At 42.4% G+C, this 12,404-nt stretch overlaps 1 pseudogene; it reads right to left on the bottom strand.

Annotated features, from left to right (window-relative positions):
• Nucleotides 1-4,112: 4,112 nt before the first annotated feature.
• On the bottom strand, nt 4,113-11,883 carry LOC106734760 (olfactory receptor 10V1-like; annotated as a pseudogene).
• Between the last annotated feature and the right edge of the window lie 521 nt (nt 11,884-12,404).

The raw sequence follows: 12,404 nt of genomic DNA, 5'->3' as shown, positions 1-12,404 counted from the left end.
TTTTTCTATTGCTAAATTTAATATAGCTTGTATTTCATAGGAACTAAATATTCATTTTAAAAGGGGGGGGGTGAGCAGCAGGTGGTGTGGAGATTAAAACACTAGATCCCACATGGCTGACTGTGGTTCAGGTCCCAGAAATGGCCACTGGAGAATCACGCCAGGCACGTGTACATTCATGCCCATAATCTTGAGAGGAGAATAGAGTAGAAGGGATTGCAGCATGGCTATCCCCCACTGGAGGGTGGTTTCTCATTGTCTGTGTATGTGTGTGTGTGTGTGTGTGTGTGTGTGTGTGTGCGTGTGTGCATTAGGCCAGTGCATCCACCCTACAGAAAAAAAAAAAAAACCCTGCAGAGAGAAATCCACTGCCTCCTTAGAAGGTGTCTCCAGTCATTTTGTGACTCTCTGCTGAAACAGACTCGAGTCTGGAGTGAACGTGCCAGTGTGTGCTGTGTCTCTCTGGGTTGAGGGGGCCAGACAACCTTGCTCTTGCTAGGATGAGTCCCTAACCAAAACCTACATCTCCCTCTCAAGGAAGAGAAAGAGAAAGCAGAAATGCACAAGAAAGCTGTATGCCCCCAAAATATCTTTATCTTGCCAAAAGCAATTTCATTACCAAAAATAAAGCCAAAAACATTGAATCATTGCACTGTCACTACTCTTGAAGTTTTGTAGTTTGTAGGTCAAACTCATCCTGCTAACAATTGAACCTTAAAGTCTATCTAGAAGGACTTGTGTTCAATAATGCAAAGAAGGGCATTAGCTTCAGGGCCAAATGGTGGCCAGTAGTAATGCACCGGGACTCATGTAGGAAGGTCCCCTATGCACGTCCTGAGACTTCTCTGACACACTAGCACACGTGTGCATGCCCATGATCCAGGCTGGCTGAAGCTGGGAGTCGAGCACAGCATGAAGACCCTATTGGAGGCGTCTGTTTCTCTCTCAGAAATTATAAATAAACTTAAAAACTGGGTGCAGAGGGCATAAGTCTAACAGGTTGCATTTTCGATCTGCTTACATGTTTACTCCTACAGCCTGGTTTTTTGCTACAATAAAATCCTTTCATTCAGAGCTGAGACACCACGCTATTGGGTTGTCGGAAAAGTCACGACACATTTTTCGCATAGAAAACCATATCATGACTTTTCCAACAACCCAATAAATCATTTCTGCTGGTTATTTACAAAAACATTTTCGTTCGAGGGTCCCTAGAAGATTGTTTTCATGGCTTAAATTAATAGATGTTGAAGAAAGAAATGGTTCTCGTGGTCAGTGAAGGAAGCTGCAGCTACCAATATTGCTCCCCTCTAGAGCTTCCCAAGGAACGTGCATGTGAGTCTCCACGAGGAAAGCAAACTATCACCTCTCCTACTTTTAGTTAGCCATGGGACTCTTCCCACAGAATCCTCCGTGGGAAACAGGCCTTTGAAGTAAATCCGCATGTCTTAAAATGCTGACTGACACTGTCCTAGAAGAGAAGATGATGCAGTCTCTAACGGTAACTCTTTTCAACAGCCTTTGGGACCTCTGAGATCTCTGTAACTACTGGAATTGGAACACTGGCCATTTTTGCTTAGAGTCATCTAAATAATGTAAACGAACTTTAGTAAGAAATGGATCTCGTTTCTAGGGAGCAATAGAATCACAACAAGATACAGGCTGCCTGGGCCCGGACGCTGCAGCCAATACAACTGTCGGACATTTCCTCACCATCTCACTTGATCCTTTCTACAGCGCTCACAAGCAGGCTAATTTTACAGATAAAGGCAACATGGCTCCATAGCCAGAAAGTGAACACGATTAGAATCTTTTAGCAATCCCTGAATCGTAGGTGTCTTTTGTCCCCTTAGTTTCTAGCCTTTTATACATTTCAATCAATTTTCATTTCCATGTAGGAATAGCTGTTTGAGTAACAGTACCCAGAATGAGTCGCTGTGTTCTGAGTAGCAAGAACCCTTTGATTCCTTCTTTTAAAAAGAGCATCTTGGGACCAGCAGTTGGTGTAATGGCTATGTTGCTGGACTCCCAAGTAGTTGACCATGGTTCGAGTCCTGGACCCAGTGACTTAAACTCATGCCGTGCGTATGTGTGTGTGCGTGCCCAAGATCCCGAGAGGAGAATCGAGGAGAAGGGAATGTGACATGGCCGCCCTGGGGGGTGATTTCTCATTTTCTGTCTCTCTGTCTGTCTCTGTCTTCCTGGCGAGCACACGTGCCCTATAGCAAAAACCTCTATGGGACCAGCAGTTAGCATAATGGCTATGTCGCTGGACTCCCACGTAGTCGACCGCAGTTCGCGTCCCGGACCTGGTGGCTTAAAACTCACACTGGGCACGTGTGTGTGTGTGTGCCCAAGATCCTGAGAGGAGAATGGAAAAATTCTGAGAGGAAATGGGGAAGAAGGGATTGCTTTGGTGTCTTCCCCCTTGAAGGTAATTTCTTACTTTCCCTTTCTTTGTTTCTTTCTGTCTTTTCCAAAAACCTCTCCAAAAAAAAAAGCAAAAACCTTCAAAAAAAAAAAAAAAAAAGAGCATCTTTGAGTGATTTTTTCCTCATGCTGCAGATGCTGCAGACCAAGGGGCAATGTGGGTATAAACCAAAGACACTTCCTGGCTCCTCAGGCAGAGTAGTTGGAAGAGGGTCATAAGGTTCGTGGCTTGAACCTCCACACTGGAGAAGGACTCAGTCAGGTGGGAGGAGCAGGTGGAAAAGGCCTTGAGCGTCTCTCTGCAGAGCTCATATCATTTGTAGTTTGACTCAGTGGCTTAAAACTCACACCAGGCGTGTGTGCGTGCGTGCCCAAAACCCCAAGAGGAGACTGGAGGAGAAGGGATTTTGGCGTGACCATCCCCCCTGGAGGGTGATTTCTAGGTTTTTGTTTCTCGGTCTCTGTCTTTCCAGCAAGCACACATGCCCTATAGCAAAAATCTCTCAAAAAAAAAAAAAAAAAAAAAAAAAAAAAAAAAAAAAAAAAAAAAAAAAAAAAAAAGAAAGAAAGAAAGAAAGAAAGAAAGAAGACACTAGACTCCCACATAGCTGACTGCGCGTTGAGTCCTGGACTCAGTGGCTTGACATTTATACCTGGCACAAGTGCGTGCGTGCCCAAGATCCTGAGAAAAGAATGGAGGAGAAGGGATTGCAGTGTAGCCATTTCCCCACAGGGGGTGATTTCTCTTTTTCTGTCTCTGTGTCTCTCCAGTGGGTACATGCGTCCTATAGCAAAAGTCTATTAAAAAAAAAAAATACTGGGGCCAGCAGGTAGCATGGTGATTAAGATATGCTGGATTCCCCCATGGTAAACAGCAGTTTAAGTCCTGGAGCTGGTAGCTTTCTTTCTCACTCTCTCTGTCTCTAGTGAACACACAGGCCTTATACCAAATTAAAAATGATAACAATGGAACCAGCAGATGGCGTAGTGGCTACGTTGCTGGACTTCCATGTATCTGAAATGGTTAAACTGCTGGACTCCCATATGGCCGACCGCAGTTCAGGTACCAGACCGGGCAGCTTCAAACTTATGCTGGGCATGTGTCTGTGCATGCCCAACATCCTGGTAGGGGAAGGGGCTGTAGCATGGTCATCTCTTCCCGGGGGTGATTTCTTGCTTTCTGTCTCTACAGCAAGTGTATGTGCCCTATAGCAAAAATCTCTCTCTAAAAGTAAGATAGTAAAATTAATAAAATTAAATCGATAATTCTTTAAAAATTTTAAAAAGCCATACCAAAACATATCCATGAAAAGAAGTATGATTTAGTGACAAGAAAATGTTCACCGTCAGATAAAGGGGCCAGACAGGTTTTACTAAGGCCGTGGAACATAAGCAGGTCTTAAATGAAAACAGAGAGAAGCTGAAAGGGCATGTGGGTTTGTGTGAATGAATCCATTTGGTCTGCATGCCTTCGGGAATACAGACCCTTAAAACAGGTGACAGCATCTGGTCCATCAACCTCTCTGGTGGCCATTGTTCATTCTTTTCTTCGCTGACCTTCCTCTGCCGGTCCTTATTCTAAGTCCTATGATGGAACAGAAGGTGCGTAAGGTGGCAGGAGCCAATCCAGGGTTTTGTCATTGAAGTCTAGTGAAAATGGAAGATTGGTGGTGCTTAGCATTTCACAAACCAAAACAGCGATAGAAACCATCACACACCATTCCTTCCTTTTTTCCTTTGAGCTTCCTGTTCTTCCAGTCCCTTTCCCTGTTCTTGGTTTCGGGAATATTTTCTCTAGAAAGAAATTTTTCTGGCCTGAACCAGAGCCTTCTTGCCATCAGTTTCTTCCGTGTATCAGTCACCTCTTCATTCCTTATGCTACACAGCACAGAGTTCAGCACCGCAGAGAAAAAGGTTTATGTGCCAGACACCATCTGGCCCTCATTTGGTGAGGAGCTGGAGCTGGGGTGAGGGTACATGAGAGTGAAACACCCATACTGCAGGAGAGCCATGATGAGGTGGGAGGAACAACTGAAGGCCCAGTGGCTTCCCTTGGCTGAATTTATTAATATGGTAGCCATTGTACAGCCATGGTAGAGGCAGGTAAACAGGAAGGAGATGACCATAGCAGCCGCACTGATGGCAAAGAGAGTTGCTGTGGGTGGCTGCATGGGTCAGGGACAGGACTGTGGGCATGTCACAGACCAGGTGGGGGACATTGTGGTGTCCACAGAATGGAGCATGGCAGATCAGAATGGTTGAAGACGGTGACAACAAGAAACCCAGCCCCAAAGAACCTAGAGTCATCTGCCCACTGAGCTATCAACTCATAATGAGGTTGTAATGCAGTGGATGACAGGTGAACACAAACGTGTCAAAGGCCAAGATGAAGAACATCTGAGCCCCACATCCGAGGAGAGAGATAAGCATCTTCTGCATGGAAGGCTGCTAGCCAGTCAGTGGAGCAATGGTGGTGGGGCAGCCTATCTCCAAAGTGATCAATGCAAAAAGGAAGAAGTGCCTTGGGATGTGGCAGTGCGGTTGCCAGACGAGTGGCTGAAACCCCCAGTCCAGGGACACCAAGCAGGCCCTACCCCTCCCTGCTCGGCAGAACAGAGAGGTAAAACTGTTGATGAGAGAGGAAAAGAGAATTTATTACAGTATGGCCGTACCTGGAAGACAGGTAAGAATATCTTCAACTGGTCAGCCAACGAAAGATGTTTTTATAGGAAAAGGGGGGCAGCACGTGGCTTTCAGCTCTCTGTAGAAAAACATAGAAAAGCACAGATCAGTTTAACTTTTTAGCTAGGGGACACGACTGAGCAATTTTTCTTTGAGACAGAAGTTTCAGTCTTAGCTAAAGAGCACAATCAAATGATTCATCTTCAAGACAGAAGTTTCAGCTTGTCGCTAGGGCAGAATGCCCCTCACTGTTGCAAGTCCAAGGTGGCCATTTGTCTCCTTGGAGCTGCCATGAGAAATCTCAAAGAGTATTAGGCAGAGAGGAAAACAGTTTTTAATTTAACAAGGCGAAGTCTGTCTGGTTAAGACAGGCTCCTTTGGGGAACCAGCAGTTAGCGTAATGGCTATGTCGTTGGACTCCCACGTAGCCGACCGCGGTTCGCGTCCCGGACCCGGTGGCTTAAAACTCACGCCGGGAACGTGTGCGTGGCGTGCCCAAGATCCCGAGAGGAGAATGGAGGAGAAGGGATTGCGGCGTGACCATCCCCCCTGGGGGGTGATTTCTCGCTTTCTGTCTCTCTGTCTCTCTCTGTCTGTCTGGTGAGCGCACATGCCCTATAGCAAAAACCTCTCCAAAAAAAAAGACAGGCTCCTTTTACATGATCTAGTCAAACTATGAGCCTGATGGCGAGGTTTCCAGCAAGATTTCCTAGGTACCACAGTAAGACAGCAATCAATACAAGGAAGCCGCTGTTAGGTCCGTTGAAAAGGACCAAAAGTGGAAGTAGACCACTCTCTTCTGTCTTGCCTCTTCGATTAGATCTGGTACAAGGAAGAAAAAGTTCGTGGACAAAGTCACTCTCCTGTGTCAGTGGAACAGGCCCAGCCGTGTTAAAAACACAATCTGCAGTCACCCAATATTTAACCTCATCGCTTTCTTTGGAGTTCAGTCAATGTTATTATATCTTGCCACCCCCCCCAACCCCCCACTAATCTACCAGCCTCATGACCATGGAGAGGTTATGAACCTCAACATTCTTACTAAAACATGAGAAGAGTATAACATCCACCTCAGAGTGGTCAGGAAAATGAAAAAAGTCCCATATCTGAAACTGCCAATCCCAATGTCAGGCACACAGTAGGTCCTAATAAGTACATCCTTCCTTTGTTCATTCTTTACTTGATCTTTATTCCTTTTTTTTTTTTTGCAGCAAACTAAAGATCATGATTCTTCCTTACTATAATTATCTAACCACCCAAAAATAGCTTAGAAGCATATATCTCTACAAAGAGCAAATGTGTCTCATGCCAAACACAGAGGGCAGGCCGGCACAGGTGTTTTCTTTATCCGTTCCACAAATGTGGAAACCAGAAGCCCAGAGAAATTAAATAGTTACACTGTTAATCTCCCTATTCCTCAAACTCAGAAGTTTGGTATAGTGTTTTATTTATTGTATTTTTTTTTTCATAAACCTTCAACAATCCTGTTTTGTTGTGCCAAATATTATCTCTATTCTTATTCTACCTTCTTTCATATGTCCACTTTCTTTTGTGTTATTAGGGTGTCCACCCAAGATAGAGTTTCATTACCTTGTGCATGGCACACCCTCCTACTGAGCTAAACTGGTCATATTTTAATCTCTCTCTTTTTAGGTTTTGCCACAGGGTACGTGTACTTGCTGGAGAGAAATAGAGAGAGAGAGAGGGAAAGTAAGAAACCATCCCCCAGAGAGGACGGTCATCCCTTCTCCTCCATCCTCCCCGTGGGCTGTTGGGCACACACACACATGCGCCCAGACTGATTTTCAAGCTGCTTGAACTGTAGCTGGCCATGCAAAAGTCCAGCACCTTAACCACCATGCCATCGACTGGACCCTTTAATCTCTCTTAAATACTTTTTAGGTCATATCAGTTCATTGTGAGTTTAAAAAGTACATGAATCTCAGGAAACAGACAGCATAATAGTTATATCACTTACTCATCTTTTTTTTTTTGGTCTTAATTAGACCAGAGAGAGAGAGAAAGTGAGAAAGTAAGCCTCAGGTCTGAGACTCAAACAGCAGTTGGCCATGTGGGAGTCCAGCACTTTATCCACCATGCTACCTGCTGACCTCCCAAGTCAAGTTTTAATATTTTGTTTGGTTTTGATTCATTTTTTTCAATAGTGATGCTCAGTGTTGGTGAAGTTATGGAAAAAAGAAGCTTTACAAGCTCATTGGGAGAGAGGTGAAAAGCTCAGAACTTCAGGAAAATGACTTAATATTTTTCTATGTTCACACTTTGTCAAAATACAATTTTCCAAGCCAGATAATACTTTCATAAACATTCATTGTGTTATCCTTTTAATTTGTGTAGGTTTGAAATTTTCCAAATATAAAACTAACATTTTGGCTTTAAATTTAGTCATTGCTCTTCAAGAACTCAAGCTTAGAAATTAATTTAAAATATAACAATGACATTAGCGATAAGGGTCCCTTTATGCAAAGTATAAATCAGCATAATTTTAATAGAGAATAATGAATACAACCTAGTATAGAATATTAAATTAAACTGGTGAAATATTAGGCGATTATTTATAATTGTTGAATATTAATTATATTTATACTGACAATCTAATAATATAAAATATACTGTAATATAATAGTAAACAAAAATGTAATAAAATATTCTGATCTGGACTCCCAGATGGCCAACTGTAGTTCGAGTCCCAGACCCAGTGGTTTGAAACTCACACCGGGTGCATGTTCATGCATGCCCAGGATCCTGCGAGGAGAATGGAAGAGAAAAGATTGCAATGTGGCCATCTCACCTGGGGGGTGATTTCTTACTTTCCCTCTCATTGTCTCTTTCTCTCTCCAGCAAGTGCACATGCCCTGAGGCAAAAACCTCTATCAAAAAAACATACATATAGGGACCAGCAGTTAGCATAATGGCTATGTCGCTGGACTCCCACGTAGTCGACCGCGGTTCGAGTCCCGGACCCGGTGGCTTAAACTCACACCGGGCGCGTGTGCGTGCGTGCCCAAGATCCCAAGAGGAGAATGGAGGAGAAGGGATTGAGGCGTGGCCATCCCCCCTGGGGGTTGATTTCTCGCTTTCTATCTCTCTGTCTGTCTGGCGAGTGCACGCACCCTATAGCAAAAACCTCTCAAAAAAAATACATATATATGAAATATATATATATATATAAACGCACATACATTCTATAGTATATAAAGAATGCAGACTTTGGGCCAGCAGGTGGTGAGGTGGTTAAGGTGGCTGGACCCCACATAGGCAGTCATGCAGTTTGAGTACACAACTGGTGGCTTGAGAAACACACCAAGCTCATGTCTAAGCATACCTAAATTTCCAAAGGAGGGAGAAGTGAAGGAGAAGAACTTGTGGCCAGACCATCCCCCCATGGCGGGTACTTTTTCACTTTCCCTCTCTGTCTCTAGCAAGCACACCTGCCCTCTGCAAAATTAAAGTGCAGAGAGAGAGAGAGAGAATCTAGGCTTTGAATGATAAGCCTGAAATGTTTTTCCTGTTTTGTATGTTGCAATATTCTTTAACAAACATTTCTTTAATTACAAATATAACATAAGAAGAGAGAAAAGAAGTACTGTCTTCAAACTAGGAAATGCAAAATTACCCAGTCTGTGGCATTCCAACAACAGAAAATAAAAACCGTTATTAAATACATTAAGTGTCAGAAGCCACTAAGCAAAAGGAGGGGAATTTTTAAACTAACTACATATTTGAATATACATATGACAACTGAAAGCCTCTAGAAGCCCCAGTTACATGTCCTTTCTCACTTCTTATTTTTTGTACCTATGTTTTCTCTCGACTGTCCCATTTAGACTAGCAGAAATGTCTCTCTCTGGTGAGTGCACATGTCCTATAGCAAAATTTTAAATAATAATAATAAGGACCAACAGATGGCTTGGTAGTTACGTCTCTGGACTCCCACATGGCTAACCACAGTTCGAGTCCCAGGCCCAGTGGCTTCAAAGTCACACTGTGTGTGTGTGTGTGTGTGTGTGTGTACGTGCCCAAGATCCCAGGAGGAGAAAGGATTGTGGCATGAACCATCCTCTCTGGTGAGTGATGTCTCATTTTCCCTCTCACAATCTCTGTCTCTCTCTCTCTCTCTCTCCAGCGAGTGCACACACCCTATGACAAAAACCCCTAAAAACAATAATAATAATAAAATAAGTCTTTCAAAAATTAAGATAATAATAATAAAATATTCTAGCAGGAGGTCGGGGGTGGCATGGTGGTTAAGGGTGCTGGACTCTCACATGGCTGACTGGGATTCAAGTCCTGGACCCGGTGGCTTGCTTTCTCACTTTCCCTCTCTCTTGCTTTCTCTCACTCTGTCCCTCTCTGGTCAAATTAAAATAAATAAATGAATGAATACAGTTAAATAAAATAAATCATTTTTTAAAAATGCTAGCTCAGAGGAAAATACAAACAGCATGATTTCTTTTTTAACTCCTGCAATGACACCTTGGAAACAATGTAGATTGCAGGAAATGGGGTCCCAGTATGGCAGCCTTGATATTCACAGTAGGTCACTCAAATCTCACTCATTCTCACTTTTGCTTGTTACTCTGAGAAAGTAGAGATACATGTTGTATATCTATGATTTTACTCAGAAGTCTTATAGTGGGGCCGACAGGTGGCGTGGTGGTTAAGGGCACTGGACTCTCACATGGCCAACTACAGTTCAAGTCCCAGACTTGGTAGCTTGCTTTATCATTTTCCTGCTCTCTCTTTGTGTCTTTTCTTTCCCTTTCTCTCATTCTGCCCCTCTCTGGGCAAATTAAAATAAATAAATAAATAAGTTAAATAAAATAATCCTTTAAAAAATAAGCCTTCTAGTAAAAGCTTCCTTAGGTTTTGATATAAGGCAGACAATTATTCCCTAGAACCATCTCTTATGTAGTCTCTACTCCCCCTTCCCGATTTAGTTCCCCATAGTGAATTATCTAGGGTAGTAGATTCCTACCTGTCAAAACTATGGGAAATGAATAGCTGTATTGTATTGGAAGTGAGCTTGAATAAGATCAGCAGCTCTCAACCCTTCTGCACCATCAGAATTTTGTAATGTTTTCTCCACAGGGTTAGATAATAGATATTGATAGGGTTAGATAATAGACACTAAATATGCATTATGTCATCAACCTCTACAACTGCTTTATGAGGAAAGAATAGGGCTATTACTCCCTCCCAGTTTACATATCTGGACATCAAGGCTTAAGAGCAGAGGAAGAGGAAGAAGCAGAAAAGGAAGCAGCTCTAGATGCCCTCTCATTTCTCCAAGGAACACTAGAAGAAAAACCATCTCTCCAGATGTTTTACATAAGCTATATAAAATTTAGTGAAGCATTAATATTCATGAATTTTTGGGACCAGCAGTTAGCATAATGGCTACGCTGCTGGACTCCCATGTAGTCGACCGTGGTTCAAGTCCCAGACCCGGCGGCTTAAACTCACGCTGGGCACGTGTGCGTGCGTGCCCAAGATCCCGAGAGGAGAATGAAGGAGAAGGGATTGTGGTGTGGCCATCCCCCCTGGGGGTGATTTCTCACTTTCTGTCTCTCTGTCTCTCTCTGTCTTTCTGGCGAGTGCACATGCCCTATAGCAAAAACCTCTCTCCCCTCCAAAAAAAATTTCATGAATTTTAACACAAACTTATTTTTGTTAGGATTTGAATGATTGGATACATAAGAGCCAAGTGGATGAGGGATTAAAAGTTCTATAATACATAAATTACGTTCTATGTAATCGTTCTATGTAATATATTATGTTAAATGTGACATAAGTATTAGTGGCCCAAGTAGAGAGAGATGTCAGGTAGACATTGTGTACTCAAGTCTAGAGTTCAGGGATGAGGTTAGGCTGGCTTAAGACACACATTTTAGAGTTGTCACCATAGCATTTATATTTAAAGCGAAACAACTAAATTGCATCACCTACAAAAATAGCTAAATAGTAAAGAGGATCTAGGACCAAGACCCAGCTTGGGTAGAAGTTGTAGAGATAGAAAAAGTCATAAAGCAAACTAAAGATGGACTATTGGAGAGATGGAGTAAAATTAGAAGAAAATTACTTCCCCAAAAGAAAGAAGCAGGAGATGTTGTGAACTATAGTGAAAGAAAGAAAGGAAAATGCTGCATGTAAAAATTTTGTTTTAAAAAAAAAAGTCAAGCAATAACAATACTTTTTGTTCCCCCCAACTGACCTTATTGAACTCAAGCAAATTACTAAAAGACAGCCCCTAGGGATGATGTACCAATGGACTAATTCTGATGCAATTTTAACTTTTAGGTACTATATTTAATCTTGTTGATTTATGCTTCTCAAGCAGACCTCCGTTATCTCAGAGGACCAGCAATGACTCATTAGCCAGCTTAGTTATGAATGTCATTATAATTTAGAGTCTGAATACAGAGCAGCTTCATAGCTATGTTCCAAGTTATAGAAATGTGCTGAGGAAAATCCAGATGTTACTTTATCCAAAGAAGAAAGAGGCAGGATGGAACATACCTTTGGTTCAGGAGTGGATCTGACAGGAACCAAGTGTGGTTGAAGAAGTGTTTTAACACAGAATTCTGAGTAAGGGAGGTATAGGACCCGGAAGAGGTCAGCATGCCAGTCCAGGGAGTCACCGAGGACAGTAAGGCCTTGAGGCAGTTCCCTGCAGTCTTCAATATTTAGCAAAAGATTCAAGTAAATCTGCAATGTCTTACAGTCCACACGAGTCCAGAGAAAGGTAAGCATCTCCTCCCAGTCCTCAGGATTTAGATTAGAAAAATCCCTTGCCTGTAAGTACGCAAAAGGTCAGAGTAGACATTGGCCAGAGAACAGAGTTAAGTACGGAGCTTTTCACAGAACGAGACAGTCCAGTGTTTTACAAGAGTGCTTCAGAAAGTCCATGGAAAAGGAATTGAAGTATGAGTTTATGTCGGTGCAAAAAAGTTTTAAATCCATTCATGATTTTTATCATATGTGTTTTCCATGAATTTTTTTGAAGATTTCTTGCCCTTTTTTCCACATGGCTTAAAGAGGTCTCAAAAACTCACACTATAAAATTTGCTCTCTTCAAACTTATAAAAGGCAAAGGCAAAGTGTATTCAAAATGGTCAAAGGATCTCACTTCAGATCAGATGAATAAACTTAACACTAACTAGTCCTGAAATGCAAAGACGTGAACACATTCAAGGGGTCCTCCACTTCTTATAAATATCCAGCAGCCCAAATTTCTAATTTAAAAAAGTTGAAAAACTAGAAAATATGTACTT

The sequence above is a fragment of the Tupaia chinensis genome, unplaced genomic scaffold, assembly GCF_000334495.1.
Source record: "Tupaia chinensis unplaced genomic scaffold, TupChi_1.0 Scaffold000213_1, whole genome shotgun sequence".
Taxonomy (NCBI): domain Eukaryota; kingdom Metazoa; phylum Chordata; class Mammalia; order Scandentia; family Tupaiidae; genus Tupaia; species Tupaia belangeri.
Note: the sequence above shows the minus strand (reverse complement) of the source record. Positions and strands in the feature narration are given on the sequence as shown.